At 37.4% G+C, this 17638-nt stretch overlaps 1 long non-coding RNA gene across 1 annotated transcript; it reads left to right on the top strand.

Moving 5' to 3' along the window:
* The first annotated feature begins 10811 nt into the window (after positions 1-10811).
* Positions 10812-11529, top strand: LOC112028691 (uncharacterized). Its single transcript, XR_002884675.2, has 2 exons — positions 10812-11115; positions 11196-11529. It is a non-coding gene; the product is annotated as an uncharacterized LOC112028691 (long non-coding RNA).
* Positions 11530-17638: the final 6109 nt, after the last annotated feature.

Genomic DNA, 17638 nt, shown 5'->3' on the forward strand with positions numbered 1-17638 from the left:
CCAAGCACACATTTCCTTCCTGAGATCATCTTCCTTAGTGCCAACTGTAAGTTCTTTTATTCTTTTCCTTATCTTTTTAAGTTTCCTTCTTCTTTTCTAACATAAGGGATGGGCTTTTCACACCTTCATAGGACTAAGACCGCTTTAGTCAATTTTAGGGCTAGGTTTGCCATTCCTTTAGAAGTAGTTGTAGCATACTGTCACAAAGATAACATAGCAATCGAAAGGTGCCCTCATGTAGTATTCTTCCCGTTGATGGATATATTAGAGGGTGGGGTAAGATTTCCAGTAGATCCATTAAGATTTCCTAAATCCTGAAGAAGTAACATATATGTTGCGAGAAATCCATAAAGGCATATGTGGTAATCACTCAAGACCTTGATCTTTGGTGGGAAAGACAATCAGGGCAAGCTACTTTTGGCCAATTGTGCAAAAAGACGCAGTTGAACTCGTAAAAAAATGTGGTAAATGTCAACGGTTCGAAAATGTACAACACATTCTAGGAGAACTAATGATGAGCATTTCCTTACCATGGTCATTTTCCATCTAAGGGATTGACATCGTTGGTCCACTCCCACGAGGGAAGAAACAGGTTAAGTTCTTACTTGTCTCTATTGATTATTTCACTAAATAGGTTGAAGTAGAGCCATTAGCAGTGATCACTGAAAGCAAGATATAGAACTGTGTTTGGAAGAACATTGTTTACAGGTTTGGAATCCTAAGGATGATCATCTCTAACAATGGTTGGAAATTTGATAGCCGTAGATTCAGGGAATTTTGTGCAGAGCTGGAAATAAAAAAAAAAACCATTATTCATCACTTGGCCATCCACAGGCAAATGGGCAAATAAAGGTAATAAATCGTACTTTGCTCAAACTCATCAAAGCACAACTTGAGGGGGTAGAAGGTGCATGGCTAAAGGAGTTACCAAGAGTAATATGGGCTTATCGAAGAACTGTAAGAACACTAAAAGAAGAACCGCCATTTAAGTTGGCTTTCGATATGAAAGTAGTTCTTCATGTTGAAGTGGGTTTGTCTAGCCTTAGGCTTTCCCATTATGACGAAAGTTCAAACAATGATGAGCTAAGACTTAACTTGGATTTTTTATTTGAAGTTAGAGACAAGGCAGCCCTAAGAATGGCTTGATATTAAAAGAAGATGGAAAAATACCACAATCAAAGGGTAAAGCTCAAAAGGTTCTACCTCGACGATATGGTGCTGCAAAAAGTCTCACAAGCCACTAGGGATCCAACCTAGGGAAAGTTAGGCCCTACTTGAGAAGGCCCATATAAGGTTATCCATTACTCAAGAAGAGGAAGCTACTACCTGAAGGATCTCAACGGCAATCTATTGCCTCATCCGTGGAACGTGGAGCACCTCAAGAAGTACTATCAATAAGTACTTGAATCAATAAGCTCTGTCCATTGGAGTACCTCGCCTAACAATGCATTAGATAAGCGAGATTTCATTGTTTTTCCTTTAAGCATTTTTCCTTTCAACATTTTAGTTTGGTCAAGTTATTTTCAGTTATTTCCCTTGTAATCCCCTTACAAATAAGGGTGCATGAAATAATAAGGTTCCATAAGCCATCTCTTTTTCAATAAGTTTAATCTTCAATTTAGTCATTCATAACAACAAAGCCTAAAGGTTAAATTTATAGACGAGATTGAGCCATGAAAAGGAGATGCCCATGCATAAATGGTAAAAACTCCATTGATGAGTTCAAATCGAAAATGAAATCTTCATATGGTAAAAACTCAAACAACGAGTTTAAATCATCAATGGTAAAAACTCAAATGACGAGTTTAGATAATAAACATGATAAAAACTCTACAACGAGTTTAAATCATAAACTTGGTAAAAACTCTAACAAGAAGTTTAAATCATCAATGGTAAGAACCACAAAAGTATGTCACTAATGATGAAAACTCCAAGTTCAAATCATACATTCCTAAGGGAAAAATCATGTATGACCAAAAGAACCTCAAACGACGAAGTCTAAAGTTATGACGAAAACTTTAAGGTTCAAGTAATAGCGAAACTTCTTAAGCAAACTACATTTAAAAAATGCAACTAAGGCTAAAGGCATGAATAAAACAAGAGGCATCTCCTATTCTCAAAGACAAAGCCTCAAAATATGAGGCTCCAAAATATTCATTATTTTTAAAGCCTCAAAACAAGAGGCAACCAAAGTTCTCAAAAAAAAAAAAAAAAAAAAAAAAAAAAAAAAGGAGAGAAAGATATTGAAAGTCTTCTTTTAGGGAGTAGTGATGACCTCCTCAACATGGCCCTCATCCATACGAGCCTCGTCCACAGTTCCACCCACAACAGTACCATCTCCTTCAGCAACAACAGCTTCTCTTTCCTTCTCTTTAGTCTCGTTGGCAAGGATCTTAGTGTCAATGGCTTCAAAGTCAAGGTTTATGAAATTTGCTACCTAGCTATGATGCTTCATCATCCACCTACAAAGAAGCACGAAACCCTTGAAGTACTGGACGAACTAGAGATTAGAAAAGCGATTTAGACTCCAAAAATTTAGTGATCACTTTCTCACGCTCCTTGTTTGTCTTTAGAAGGGCAGCTTGAATCTCCTCGTCCTTCTAAATGACGAGCTTCTTTTCCACCTTCAACGCATCTTTGAGCTTCTTCACCTTCTCCTTAGCCTTCGTCACTTGGTCCATCGCCTTGATCAAGTCTTTCCTCAACCTCAAGCTTTCAACCTCAATTGAGTCAACCTTAGAGTTGGCGACCACCACCTTCTCCTCACTGCTAAAATAATTTGTCGTCAAACATAGGGATTCTCCAAGAACTTGAAGACGAAAGCAGAATTAAACTTTTAATAGGTGTAGAAACCTAATAAGCAACAAAAGCAACTCAGTAAAATACTTGCACAAGCTTATAAATATGATGGTTGACTAGTTCGTAAGAAGGGATGGACAAGAGGCCTCTAAGCTCGTTGTTGGTGATAACATTGTAAGCTAGCCCAAGGGTCATGGCAAGGTCTTCCTAGACTCTCTTGCCAACCTTACCCTTCCCTTTGGAACGAGTGGTTGGAGGTGTAAAGGTCATCATCTCAAGAGAAGGTGTGGGAGAAGATAGAGTACCAAAAAGAGACAAAGGGGCATGAGTTTCATCTTTTCCTTCGTCTAGCTTGTGTTTCTTCAATCCTGGGGTAAGCTAGGACAAAGGCTCATTTTTCAAACTCTTCACACAAGCCTATTTATCTTTGCTATACCTAGTAGCCATTTCTGCAAACAAAAAGTCAAAGAGAAGGACGAGCTTTTATAAAGAAAAGGGAAAAAAAAGAGAAGACAAGCTGGGCATACTCTTTTCTTCCCTAGAAATCTTCTTTACACAAAATGCAAAGGGTTCAGGGCTGACGCAATAGTCGAATAAGTCATGAGGATCTACCAAATCGTCAAAATCTTTTATTGTAAGAGCAAACTCTAGAGCAACTTGAACTTGTCCTTGATAACATCTTCCAATTTGGGGCAATCAAAGACTACAAAGCAAATTGAAAAAGAAGAATCAAAAAAAGATAAGGTAAAACAATTAGTCTAACAAAAACGCGCCAAGAAAGGAAATTTCCCATTTCCATAGCAATCACGAGACCTCACCCCACAGGTCATCAGTCATGATTTCCCATCCAGATCCAGAAACAAAAAAGTATCATGATTTGCAATCATGAAAAGATATAGGAAATCTACGGACGATCCTAGACTCCCTACTCCAAGGAAAAAGCTCAAAGTACCCGTAGTGGGTAGAAGGCTTCAAATGATATAAATAGAGGAACTCATTCAGGGTTATCATATCCCCATCATGGGCGGACACCCGAATTGACATATAGCCAATAATCGTCCTCCAAGTATTAGGGACGAGCTACCCAGGTGCAACGTTAAGAGCAGAAAGAAGTTTCATGATAAAAGGATGAACAGGGAGGCGGAGACCACATGAGAAAGTAGCCTCATAGAAGCTCACCTCGCCATGGGCAAAGGTGCAAGCTTTCTCATTTGGAAGAGGTAGTGTAGTGACAACCCCTCTAAGGAATTGAAATCTTTTCCTTATAGACTTCAGACGTCTCTTCTCCAAAGAGCAAGGTTTGGAGAAAGCATGAAAAGGGATTGAAACGAGGAAGAAGAGGGTTTTGAAAATGATGAGGGTTTCAACACTACAATCTTAAAATCTTTATCTACAGACTTAATACTTGAAGACAAACCAATTTCAAGTTCACTAGACCTAATTTTGGTGTCCCTATACTCTATGGTGGTCATCTCTAAGTGATGAGCAATCAAAGAACGACAAATCAAGAGATAAAGTGTGGTCAAAACAGGCCTAAAAGCTGCATAATCTCGAGGTAAAAATAAGCCTACTTAAGGACAATGCCTACCAGAAAGCTCTAGAAAAATACCCCTAATCTAACGAAGAAGAAAAAAATAGAAGGAGCTTCCTGCCTAATGAAAGCAAAATTAACCATTAATGGAGCTTTGAGAAGAGGAGTCTTACCATACTAAATGTGCAAGAGCTTTCTTTTTTGAAAACTTTAGACTTCAAATACAATGCGCGGTGAAGAAGAAGAAGAATATGAGAGGTTTTTTTCTAAAAAGGGAAGCAAAATCAATGCGCGGGAAACACAAAGAACTCTCACACGTACGACTAATACAAAGAGAGAACGTGGCAATCATCTGATGGGAATATCACCTCACATTAAATGTGATGGGACAAGAATCTCAAGGCATGAATAAACTGACCCACCAAAAAGGACTTTCCATATTCCTATACTCATCCAAACAAAGGACAACAAAGGAATAAAGGGGGCAACTGAGTAGCACTAGTCGTCTGTATTTGTAAATTGTCCATGTTAATGATGAGTAAAAGTATGGACAAGTGTAAGCGCATTAATTCCAAATAGGATTCAATGGCCTAATGATAAATTAGCACAGTTCCATTACTACCGTCCAATGATGTGCATTTAAATGGCTGTTACAAAGGTTAAAAGGCTAGAATTAAGTGGCCATTATTGTGCCATAAATCCTCTAATGGTGGTACAACATTAAAGAGGCCAAGAAATTGAGCATTTACTCAATCTGAGGCTATATAAAGCAAAGAGAGATAGGCAAATATTCATATTGAACACACACACACAAATTACTCTACATATTGCAAATTTCTAAAGAGTTTAAGCTAATTTAAGCATAAGAGGTTTCTTGGTAGGCCTCAAACCGATGTCATTATCTACTTAGTGCTTTCTTTGATACAGGATCTCAAGGTTGTCCATCGTACTGACAAGGAACATATTGACAAGGCGAAATCGCATTTTATCAATTTTAATATAAAATATGGTCAACTATAAAATATTTTACAGTCAAAGTGGAAATCAAGCCTACAAAATGTAAAAATTTTATGCTTAAAACAAACGTAAAACATTGTAAAAAAAAAAATCACTCACTCATCTCTCACTCTCTCCCTCTCTCTCTCTCTCTCTCGACACACTGCCCTTTCTTAATCCCAAAGTTTCCCTTCCACAAACTAGATATTCAACTACTAATCCACTCATAGACACCACTCATCACAGGCCACCCTCTAGTTGTCCACTTGTCGGCACCACTCATCACTGGCTCTACCTCTACCGTTGTCAGCACCACCCACCGATTCACCTCCCCGATGTTTTATTTATTTATTTTTTCATTATTATCCATCATCATCGTCGACTCCACCATTTCTTGCCCACCTCCACTGTCATCGGTTTATCCTTTGGTTCTGAGTTTTAATTTTTTTTCCCCTTTACTGCCGTGTAGGTTTACTAATTTGGGTTTTTGGATGGTTTATGGATCATGGGTGGCTGGGTTTGTGGTTTGTAGTGGATGGCTAGGATGTTTTATGGGTCTTGGTGTTGGCTAGGTTGTGGAATGCGATAGGTAGCTGAAATGGTTTGTAGGTTATGGTGGGTGGCTGTGGTGGGTGGTTGTGTTGTGGATTTTGGTAGATGGTTGACCAAATTTTTATATATTTTTTTTTTCCTCCTGAATATGTGGATTTGAGTGGTCAGTGTGTTGGCTTTGTGCCAATACGGTGGTGGTTTGGGTTGTTGGTGGATTGGTGGTGGGTTGGTTTTTTATGATTTGGTGGTGGTTGCTTGGATTTGATGGGTTGTAAGATTAGAAATTTTTTTTTTTTTTTTTCATTTTACCATTAAGCAAACACTTGAAAATGATTTTCTTGCCATTTTCATGTGGGTAACCACTAACCAAACATTGTAAAATGAAAATGTTTTTAGTAAAATATATTTTACATTTGAAAATATTTTACTCCGAAAGAAACTGAGGGTAGATTTGGTGCTCAAGCCTTGGTACTTAGTCATGGTGCTCGAAAAGCTTATAATTCTCTCAGCTTGAACTATTCTTCTTATCGAACTTTTTCCAGCTCAGGCTATTTAGGTGGTCAACAAGATTTATTTGGTTGAGTGATGATGTGACTTTAGTCACCTCTTTCTATCTATGCTATTTCTAGTTCTTTACAGCAATATATTAAATTTTTTCATTAGAAAAGCTTACAAAGAACTTTAAAAAATTAGAGATATATACCATTTAATTAAGATGTGAGTATGTTGTGTGTGTTTTTTTGGGCAAATATGATGTTCATGTGATAGGTTTTTTGGTTCCGAAATAAGTCACATATGCAATTTACTTCAGATATATATTGTAACATTTAGTAAATATGACTCTTTGAGAGAACAAATTGAAGCACTTCAAATAATCTAGGGCTTTAATTGAAACTTTTTGAAATGTAGTAGCATCCCAAACTATGGGAAGGATAATTTAGTGAGTGTTTGGATAGGAATTATAATTCCTGCATTTGCGTTTCTTTCTTTTTCTTCTTCTTCTTCTTGTTTTTTTTTTTTTTTTTTTTTTTTGGGGTTGTTGTTGCCGTTGTTTTTGACTTTTCAACCTGTTCACTGTTCACTTTTCAACCCGTGCACTGTTCACTACAAAATAAGCAATGCACACCAGTGGGTCCGTGTACTATTCACAGGACCCACAAACCTCACTTTTCAGTAACTTTTTCATTAAAAATGAGTCTCACAGTATTATTCACAGGGGAAGCAAATACGAAAATTAGGTTGGATAGAGGGGTGGCTAATGAAGCTTAGATAGGGAAGTTTCCATTGAGCAAAATTACACATTTATCTACCCATGCATTGGATCATTTACCACTGTTGTTGTAGGTACAATCTTTTGCTCACCAATGGCAGAGAAGGGAGAAAACTTTTAAGTTTGAGGAGTATTGGCTGCTGTTGGATGATTGTGAGGAGACGATGAAGGAGGCTTGGGGTAGAGATCTTAGTGATACACACAGCCTTGAATTTATTAAGCAGAAAATTCAAACGAGTGGAGCAGAATTGTTGAGGTGGGGATCAGCCAAGACTAATCTGGATGTTGAAGCAATTAAAGAAATTCAAAAAAGGTTGGACCGGTTGAATGAAGAAAAAGTATATGATACTAGTAAGGCCGAGTATTTGGAGTTAAGCAAAAAGATGGATGAGCTTCTTCAGAAACAAGAAATTTATTGGGCTCAACGGTCTAGAGTTTCATGGTTGAAGCATGGTGATAAAAATACAAAAAAATTTCACTCCAAAGCTACTCAAAGAAGAAGGAAGAATCACATTAGGGGTACTAAAAATGCTTAAGGGCAGTGGATGCAGGAAATAGAAGATGTTGTGGAGGTAGCTTCAGATTATTTTTGCACTCTTTTTTATGCAGGTGTTGGTGATCAAATGGAGGAGTGCTTGGATGTTGTTCCAAGAAGGGTGACTGAAGATATGTTGATGGTCTTATCTAGTGAGTTCACTACTAAAGAAGTCAAAGTAGCCTTATTCCAAATAGGACCTACCAAGGCGCCTGGATCCGATGGTATGAATGCCTTTTTCTATCAAAAATTCTGGCACATAGTGGGAGATGATGTGGTTTTTGTTGTGTCAGATTTTTTAAATAATGGTAATATATTACTTGAAATCAATCACACAAATATTGTTCTTATTCTTGAAGTGAAAGATCTAGAAAAAATGTTTGATTTTAGGCCAATCAGTTTATGTAATGTAATTTATAAGATTATTTCCAAAGTATTGCCCAACAAGTTGAAACAGGTTCTTCCACATATTATCTCAACTACACAAAGTGCTTTTGTACCAGGGAGATTAATTACAGACAATGTGTTGGTGGCCTATGAGACACTAAATACAATGCATGCCAGGCAAAAGGGCAAAATTGGTTTCTTCAGTAAAGCCAATGATCGTGTGGAATGGCGGTTTCTTCAAAAGATCTTGGCGAAATTGGTTTCCCAGCAGTGTGAATAGAGAGGGTTATGAGTTGTGTTACCACTCCATCCTTTTCTATTCTGGTGAATGGTAAACCTTATGGCATGGTACATCCTTTACGTGGAATCAGGCAGGGAGATCCATTGTCTCCATATCTTTTTCTCTTATGTGCAGAAGGATTCACAGCTTTGTTGGCAAAAGCAGAATTGGAAAGGAGGATAAGAGAAGTGTCTATTTGTAGAGGTGCACCCAAAGTTACTAACTTATTGTTTGCAGATGATTCTTTGTTATTTTGCCAAGCTACACAGAATGAAGGGGAGGCCATCATGGAAATTCTCAAAACTTATGCAAACGCTTCAGGTCAAAGCATAAATTTGGAAAAGTCGTCTATTTATTTTAGCACAAACACATCAATAGTTCAGAGGCAGCAGATGTTGCAAATTTTGGGTGTCAAGGAAGTAATGAAGTTTCACTCTTACCTAGGATTGCCAACCTTGATTGGTAGGGCTAAGTACCATACCTTCTCTTATTTAAAGGATAGAGTGTGGAAGAAGCTGCAGGTTTGGATGGGAATGATGTTATCTAGAGCTGGGAAAGAAATCCTTATCAAGATTGTTGCTCAATCCATACCGACATACACCATGAGTGTTTTCCAACTTCCTATGAAGTTATGTGATGAACGGGATAATTTATGTGCCAAATTTTGGTGGGGTCAAGTAGGTAATGAAAGGAAAATTCATTGGAGGAATTAGGATGTGCTTTCAACTTCAAAGAGGGAGGGTGGTATGGGTTTTTGAGACTTGAGGAATTTTAATTTGGCTATGTTGGCTAAACAGGGCTGGAGAATGATCCAAGACCATGATTCATTACTATCAAAGTGCTTCAAAGCAAGGTACTTCCCTTGGTCTACTTTTCTTGAGGCAAAGAGTCACTTAGATGTTCTTATGTGTGGAGAAGTTTGGTGGTTACTCTTCCTATTCTCAAATCGGGCTATTGTTGAAGGGTTGGTAATGAGTCTTCAATAAGTGTGATGGGTGATAAATGGATCCCTAATTATCCTACTAACAAAGTTCTTCATCCTATTCATGAGCTGGTTAATGAGATGGCTGTTTCATAATTAATTGATCCGGAACTGCATGTATGGAGAGGTGATATGCTCATGACTCTGTTCCATAGAGATGATGCTGCTGCAATTACAAAGATTCTGCTTAGTAGAAGGGTTGTGTTGGATTCAATCTTTTGGTTGCATAATAAAAATGGGATGTTCTCAGTTAAGTCTGCCTACAAGGTTGCACGAAGGATGAGAGGTGAAGGGTCTCAGACTGAATCTTTAGGGGGCTGTGTTGGGAAGCTTGTCTCGTCGGTTTTGTGGAAGCTCTGTATTCCAAACAAAATAAAAATATTTGGGTGGCGGGCATGTAATGACATTTTACCAACTAAGTGTAATCTAGTGAAGAAGAAAATTATAATTGATGACAAATGCCATATTCGCACTAGGGAGGCAAAGTCAATAACCCACGCTTTATGGGGCTGTGCAACGGTGCAGGATGTGTGGGCTGGAAGCATTTCAAAACTGCAAAAGGGTGTCTCAGCCTTCAGTGATTTTTTACAGCTCATGGAGCACCTGGTGGTTCGACTTTCAACTGATGAGTTGGAGTTGTTTTGGGTTCAGTGCTGGCTGATTTGGAATCAGCATAATTGCGTCTTGTATGGAGGTTAGCTGAAGCATCCGTCCAGCCTTAACAAGAGGGCAAAGGAGTTCCTAGAAGAATCTAAACAAGCATAGGTGTCGTTGGATAGCAGCCCGAGGGAGCAAATAGTTGGTGATGCATGGCAGTCGCCTCCGTCTATGGAATATAAGTTAAACTTCGATGCAGCAATTTTTTATGGGCTGGAGAAATCTGGTATAGGTGCTATCATTAGGAATGATAAGGGTGAGGTCATGGCTGGCTACTATTAGGCCGATGGTGGATACAAGTGAAGAGGCTGAGCTTCTTGCGTGTAGGCGATCAATTGAATTTGCTATGGATGCTGGTTTTACTCGACTAGTGATAGAGGAAGATAATTCTAATGTTATGCAAGCAATTTCTTCAAATGCAGCTAACTATTCCTTTCTTGGCAATGTGGCGGATGATATTTGCCATTTGATGTCTGGATGACAGTGGGCTACAACTAGTAAGATTATGACGGGAGGCAATAAGGTAGCAAATGCTTTAGCTCAACATGCTAGGAACTTAGATTATTATTTGTATTGGTTAGAGGACTCTCCCTCACCAGCTTTGGAAGCCTTGTATCAGGATTTGATTTTATTATGATTGAATGAATGGCATTCTGTTCTCAAAAAAAAAAAAAAAAAAATTATTTTTTTACAGTGTTTTTAGTTTTTAGTTTTCAATTTTTAGCAAAATAAGTTATATCTAATCAGACCCTTAATTTTTAAAAAAATAAAATAAAAGGGAGGAGGAGGGGTAGATTGGGCTTTCAGAGACCCATTTGATTAAGCCCAAACCAAACAAGAGATACTCTTTTGCACCATAAAGGCCTTCCCCTGTAGTTGTACTCAGCTGAACCTCCACCAAGTGGCAAGTACTAGACTTGCTTGAGTTTCGCACCCGAGAGTTGAGAAATCACTTCGTAATCAGCTGCATCAATTATCATTCGCATTGCAGGCATTTGGGATTCTCATTCTATAAAAAGTAAAAACAATAAAACAGTGTTTGTTTGTTAGTGTTTTAACAAAATGCCAAGTGAGAAAAGCCCCGGCTTGAAAATCCTCTGGGTCTGGACCCTCGGCACCGCCGCTAGTACTCTCTCTTTCTCTTACATAATATATTCATGGTCTTATACACATACACACACATATCTGAGCTTTTTGTTTTTGCAGTACTTGTTACGAGTGTGGTGCGGACAAGACTGAGGGACATGGAGACTGTCATGAACGGACAACAACAACAACAGCAGGAACCCATTTCCTCTGATGTGCTTCTGGTGGACACGGTGCCAGGGTCTGAGGATGTTGTGGGAGAAGAAATATCATAGGTTTCGATCAAACACCCTCCTTTTATTTTTGTTTATTTATTGTAATTTAAGGTTTTGTTTGTGCTTCATTGGGATTTGGAGGGTTTAGAAAAGTATGCGCACTATGTGTTTGCTGAATGTTCTAAATGAAAATGTAAAATCCCATTTTGGGTTTGTTTATTTAGCTATGTTTTCCTCAATCATAATTGACTACATTAACATGTAAAATTTGGTGTGTACCTAAAATTACTATTTTTAAGTGCCTAAGCTACCTAAGGCATCATAGTACTACTTTTGGGGTGGGCAGCTTAGATCTTGAGACCTTCGTCTCCTTTCTCCTTCTCCTTGGTTACTTAACAAAAAAACAAAGTTTGATTTGGGTAAGTTTTAGATTGAGTAGTAAAGAAATGAGTATTGGCCGTGAGGGTTAAGTTTCCTTGCCGCAATTTTAAAGTGTGGTCTGATTTTTTTACCAATAACCAAAATTTGCCCCCAGATACTAGTATATATCCCGGTAATAAAAAAAAATATGTTATTGTTTAAAGTTTAGTGCTAGAACTTCAATTTGATTCTTAGATCAAAGTGGCTCTTAATGCTTTTTTGCAATGGACCGTATGATAGTTACACACACGTGTTTGAGAAAATAACAAAGAGATTGGATTCCAATGAGATTGGCATGATTGTGACAGAGGTATGCCTATAGATATCCAACGGAGCGTATTCCCTTTTCTTTTTCTAATTTTGCTACTTGTTATTATGATGTTTGTTGGATGGCTAAAACTTAATAAGATTTTCACTCTTGTTAAAATGCAATAATGGCCCTTTGTGGACTGAACTTTGGACTATAATTAGGCTCTTCATTTAGCAATAAACTTTAGGCTCTTCATTTTTTATTCAGAATATTCAAGGTGTTGGTATGCATATACATAGTAGCTCCAATTCAAGGTGTATTCAAGGAGTTTCATTTTCGCCTTAGAATTGACCACGTAGACGTAGCTGCTGCCTGCCCGTTATATATGTTCACTTTTTTTGCTTTGGAGCAAAAAGGACTGAACTTTATAGCAAGAGCTTTATTGAGCAGTGGTTAAGCTTTAGCAATGTAGCAATAAACTTTAGGCTCTTCATTTTATATACAGTGTATTCAAGGTGTTCGAACGCATGTCTAATTTATGTTAATAATTATACTATTGTGAGAATTGATGGGTAGTGTTCATTTGACATGTATTGAAATTGAAACTTCGGGATGCAAACTTTGTCTTTCAATTGAATAGCACTAAGGTTTTGATTGAATTGAGTTCCAAAATTTTTGCTTTGGCTTTTCCTTTTGATTGAGTGATTCTGGTTAGTGTTCCTTATTGCTTCCTGTTATTTCTTTTAATTTTTTGAGAGGAAGTATGTAACTTATAAAGACTTTTTTTTCTTAGGGTATGTTCAGTAGAATGTAATAGGCGATGTAATGTAATGATTATTCTTATAGTTTAACTATTCAGTAATTTGGTTATATTTTTATTACAGAGAATATTCATTACTTATGAATAACTATTCTTTAAAATGAAAAATAACTATTCATCTCTAAAAATATTGTAATAGCTATTCCTTAGTAGGTGTATTAATTTCTAAAATTAATATATTTCCAAATAAACGAACTTTTCATATGCACATAACAATTGTGAAAATAAAAAATCATAAAAAAAAAATAATTAATCTCTCTTTCAAATTTAAAAAATATTTTTTTTTAGGAAATATAGTTATATGAGTAAGATATTTCCTAAAATATATCTTAAGTATGATTTAAAATGCTTTCATTCCATTGTCTTCAGGGTTTTATTATTGTATTGTCACCAAACAAATGTTCCTTGTAATACATATTCATATTCATATGTAATTACCATTACAATCTACCAAACATGTCCTTAGGTGTGAAAATGCTGAAAGCTTGTGATTGAACATGTTCTGTTCTAAATAACAAATATAATCCTGTGTAGCAGTATAATTTCCTCTATTGTTGAAAAGTTTCGATTCTTATTTTAATATTGCTTTTCATGTTTTTTCACCCCATCATCTTAACTAGTTTATTGCTACATTGCTTTCCACTTCATTAGTTGCTAGTACTGGCACCTAATAAAGGGGTTTTTTTTTTAGTTGAGATGGCTGTTGTGTTGGGATTGTTATAGTATTGCTAATTGATATGTCTTAAAGCTTTAGTTGAGAATGGTTCTTAGGGAAAAAAAAGAAGCCTTTTTCTATATAAAATAATGGTATGAACTATGTTACAGTAGTGCCAATTGATCTATCTTAAAGCTTTTTTTTTCTTCCTAATTTTTTTATGGATCATCATGCTACATCATTAACAAACCTATGTTTCGTTTAGATGGGTAAAAAAAAATGAGACTTCAAATCTCAACACTAAACCATCCCAAAATAGCTCAAATTTTAGAGTTCAATGGACATCAAGACTAACAACAATCTTTTGTGAAGCTTGTGTGGATGAGGTGTTTAAGGTTAATTAACCTAATATCCACAACTTTTGTCTCAACTTGCTCACGTGACAAGTTGTAAATGATGGAGTAAAAGTGGTGGGTCTACGTAGATCCACATCTCCACTACTCACAACTTACCACATGGATAAGTTGTGGTAAAGTTGTGGCAAAAGTTGTGATCCTCTATAGGGACATCAAGGAGTTGAGTAAGGGAGGCATTTCACACCCCTTTTCATTACGCAAAAGAATCATTATAGATTTTTTATTTTTACTATAATCTCGAACAAATCATATATAATATCTTATCAAATTTGTAGATTGCATGTTAGGAAAATATTTGTCACATTATATCTAGAATTACAATTATAATAATGAATTTGTATATAAGATTTTATGCCTAATTGATTTCTATATAACTACACCCTTGCCCATAGTGCAACCACAACCACACCCTTTTCATTACGAATAATCACACCAAACCCCGAAGCCACATGATTTGAAAAAGAGGCTACATCAAAATTTTCCTTGTACAAATTTTGTGGTGGTGGCTGCCAAATTGTGGGATACACAGACCCATGGGGAATCTGCAATTGGGATTGAGCTAGCTGAAACTCCTTCAAATAGTCATGAGCTCGCCGATTGAACTTGAATACATTGTTGTTAAGTGGTGGATGGAAAATGCTGACATGACTAACAGTTAAAATATAAAAATTTAAAATTTAAAGACCTAATTGAAATTTTGGATTTGTTTATACAAAAATATGATCAAGACATAATAACAAAAGAACAAAAGTAAAATTTTCTAATACATAAAAATGCAATAAAGGCATAATAAGAATACGATTGAAATCTGCAATCTTTGAACAACATCTTAGCAACAAAAAAGTCATTTCCTTCCACACCAAAAGCTGGCCAAGTGGTCTTGCCAACAAGGAAATCGAAGAAGTCACATAAGTACTTGTCGTAGTTTTTTAAGACAAAGAAACCGTGTTGGCAATTGAGGATGCCATCGAATCGAGAGCAGTACACGATTTTGTAGAGGAAGTAGTATTCGTTGTCATTTTGGTGAGATGGGTTTGGGTTAAAAGGGATGCATTTGATGTAAAAGATGCAGGAGTCAATTGGGTTTTTGTGGCGAGCTTTGTTGTGAATGTTTTGGTTGGCTGGGCGTCAAGTTTTGGAGTGCGATATGGATTTGGTTGTGGGGCGTGTGTTTGGTGGAGGCTTTGATGGGGAAGTATTGTGGTTTGGGAGGTAGGTTTTGGGGTTTGAGGGAGAGGGAAGGGATGGAAGAAGAAGAGGCAGCCATGGGAGTGGAGAAGAGGTTGGAAAGTGAGGAAGGGAAAGACTTCGCTGTTGCTAAAGATGTTCAAATATTGCATATTTCAATTGTGTTCTTATGTCTTTGATGATTTTGTCTATAAAAGTCTGAATTTTACCCAATCTTCAATTTTAATTTTTTTTTTTTTTTTTTTTTGGGGGGTTAATTTTGATGTTATCTTAAAATTTTACTCTTGATTTTTTTAATTTTATTTTAGGCCATGTGGCATCGGGTCATTAAAAATAGTTTTTTATTTTAGTAGTTAGCCACTGTCAATGCCTTGCGACGGTTCAACCACCTATCGTGGCGTCGCTCACGCAGAGGGCTTCCTCCAAGAGCCTTTGCAGGTGCTTATGTGAAGGAGGGTCATTACCTTTGGTATGTGACTGGAATCTGAGTCAATTTTTAAGGAATTGCCAATGGTAAGTGGAGTCGTCACCAATCATTGAGTTTTTCTAAGGTGTGATTGATCACCTGACTATATTTGATTTTATTATCGATTCTTGACTAAGAAAAGAGTCGTTTTTCCTAATCAATATGGATTAATAAAAAATCTCGTTCCTTAAGTTTGGAAGTCTGGTTACATGTGAGGAAGGTGGGCATCACATCAATTATCCAAAGACAGTCATTTATTTTGGTAAAACTGTAATTTTTAGACATTGTCAATTGAAAACAAGCTATTGGCATTAGTTTATAGGACTTTAAACGTGTTAGGCTTTGAGGTTTAATTTTGGAATGGGTATGGTCCCAATCAATGCTTTCTCAATGTGTTTGGAATCAATACTAAATTTTCACGATGAAAATCCAACAACATTTCATCTTATTTTCATGGCAAAAATCCGACAACGCTTCACCTCAGGTGCATCATAGCACACAAAATGCTATTCTCATTAAGTTTTCACTGTGAGAATACAGCAACATGGTGCCTTATTTTCAAGGAGAAAATCAGGCAGATTCGCGTTTGGTGTACTATGGCACATCGGCAAGGTTTCACGTATGTGTATACAGTGCATATCGCCATGCTCATACTGAGACGAGCCGAAGCCCTTCAAAGTATCAAGCGTGTTGATTAATGTCACATACACAAGGAAACCAATGTCACTAGGTGACATGGATCGAGACAATCACATGGTGATGATCGTGCATACAATATAGCATGAATATGTTCCTATGACAATCGCCTTGAGCACATACCCGCACTACAAGGTCAAGAGCTCTCATGACTAGAGAAAGTCACTTGCGTTGTCACGAGAGTCCATCATACAAATTTTACAATCACCCATATACAAGCAGATGTAAATATGCATGCACCATGCACAATGCAACCACACATAGCAGGAAAGTAAATCAGACATTGCCAACATTCTAAGGGTATGACCCAACAAGGTACAAGAAATATGAAACAGACATTGCCTCACCTAGGGAATGCAACCCAAGCAAAGAGCAAGGGGACCTTAATACATGCTCTAAAGAAGAGGTTGAAGGAGGGAGATAGAAGGACATAACCACTCGGGGAGGCTAGGTCTCCAATCTACTGAACATTGCCCTTTTTGGGCTTGCGTCTTCTTACTTGCATCTTGGCCCTTTTTGCTTGCGCCTAGAAGGTCATGCCCTCGTTCCAAGTGTCCTCACTCCATGTGTGTACATGCAATAAATAAGGAAACAAGCCAACATGCAATAAATAAGGAAACAAGCCAGCAAACAAGCAAAGAAAGAAACAAAGGAAATAGGGAGAGCTTGCAAAGAACATACTAACAAAGAGAACCAAACGGGGGCAAACGAAGCATGCTAACCATATGAAAGCATGTTATCAAAAAAAAAAAAAAAAAAGGTGTCCTAAGAGGACAAATGTAGGTTTGAATTGAATATCCATAGTTCCATTAGATTGGAGTATGGATGTCACGTGCTGTCAAGCAAAATTCCTAAAAGAGACTCGAGATCTCGTGTATCAAAGATTGGTGTGAACCCGCATGAGATAGTAGGAATTAGGCTTGGTGATACAAGCAAGCAAAGACTCATGCATGAACAAGTAGGCAAGCATGCAAAAAGAATACATAGAAGCAAAGAAAGCCAAACGGGTGGCACAAAGCAAGCATGTCAAGCAACATCGCACAGGGCAAAGAAAGGGTATGCATCGAGCAAACTGGCATCACGAGAGTGCATCTCAAGGGTGGTTACACCCCAATAGGCCACGGGGGGGATGGATGTAACCACACAAGAACAAGCCCGTGGGGGCACAAAGCATGGCAAAACCTAGATCTAGAGAGGCAAGCATATCCATAAAGCATAGAAGTTAGCAAACATACACATGCATATAGGGAAATGATCCAAACCCTTTGATATAGATCTAGATCTACACCCCATCAATAAGGGCCAAAACACAAGAAAGAGAGATATCAAGGGACAAAAGGGCTATAGAAGCACATGACATTAGCAACCAATGTATAGATCTAAGCACACAAACATGGTACAGAGCGCATAAACACATAGATCTAAACATAGGCATGT

This window comes from Quercus suber, unplaced genomic scaffold (genome assembly GCF_002906115.3).
Source record: "Quercus suber isolate HL8 unplaced genomic scaffold, Cork oak 2.0 scaffold_42, whole genome shotgun sequence".
In the NCBI taxonomy this organism is placed as follows: Eukaryota; Viridiplantae; Streptophyta; class Magnoliopsida; order Fagales; family Fagaceae; genus Quercus; species Quercus suber.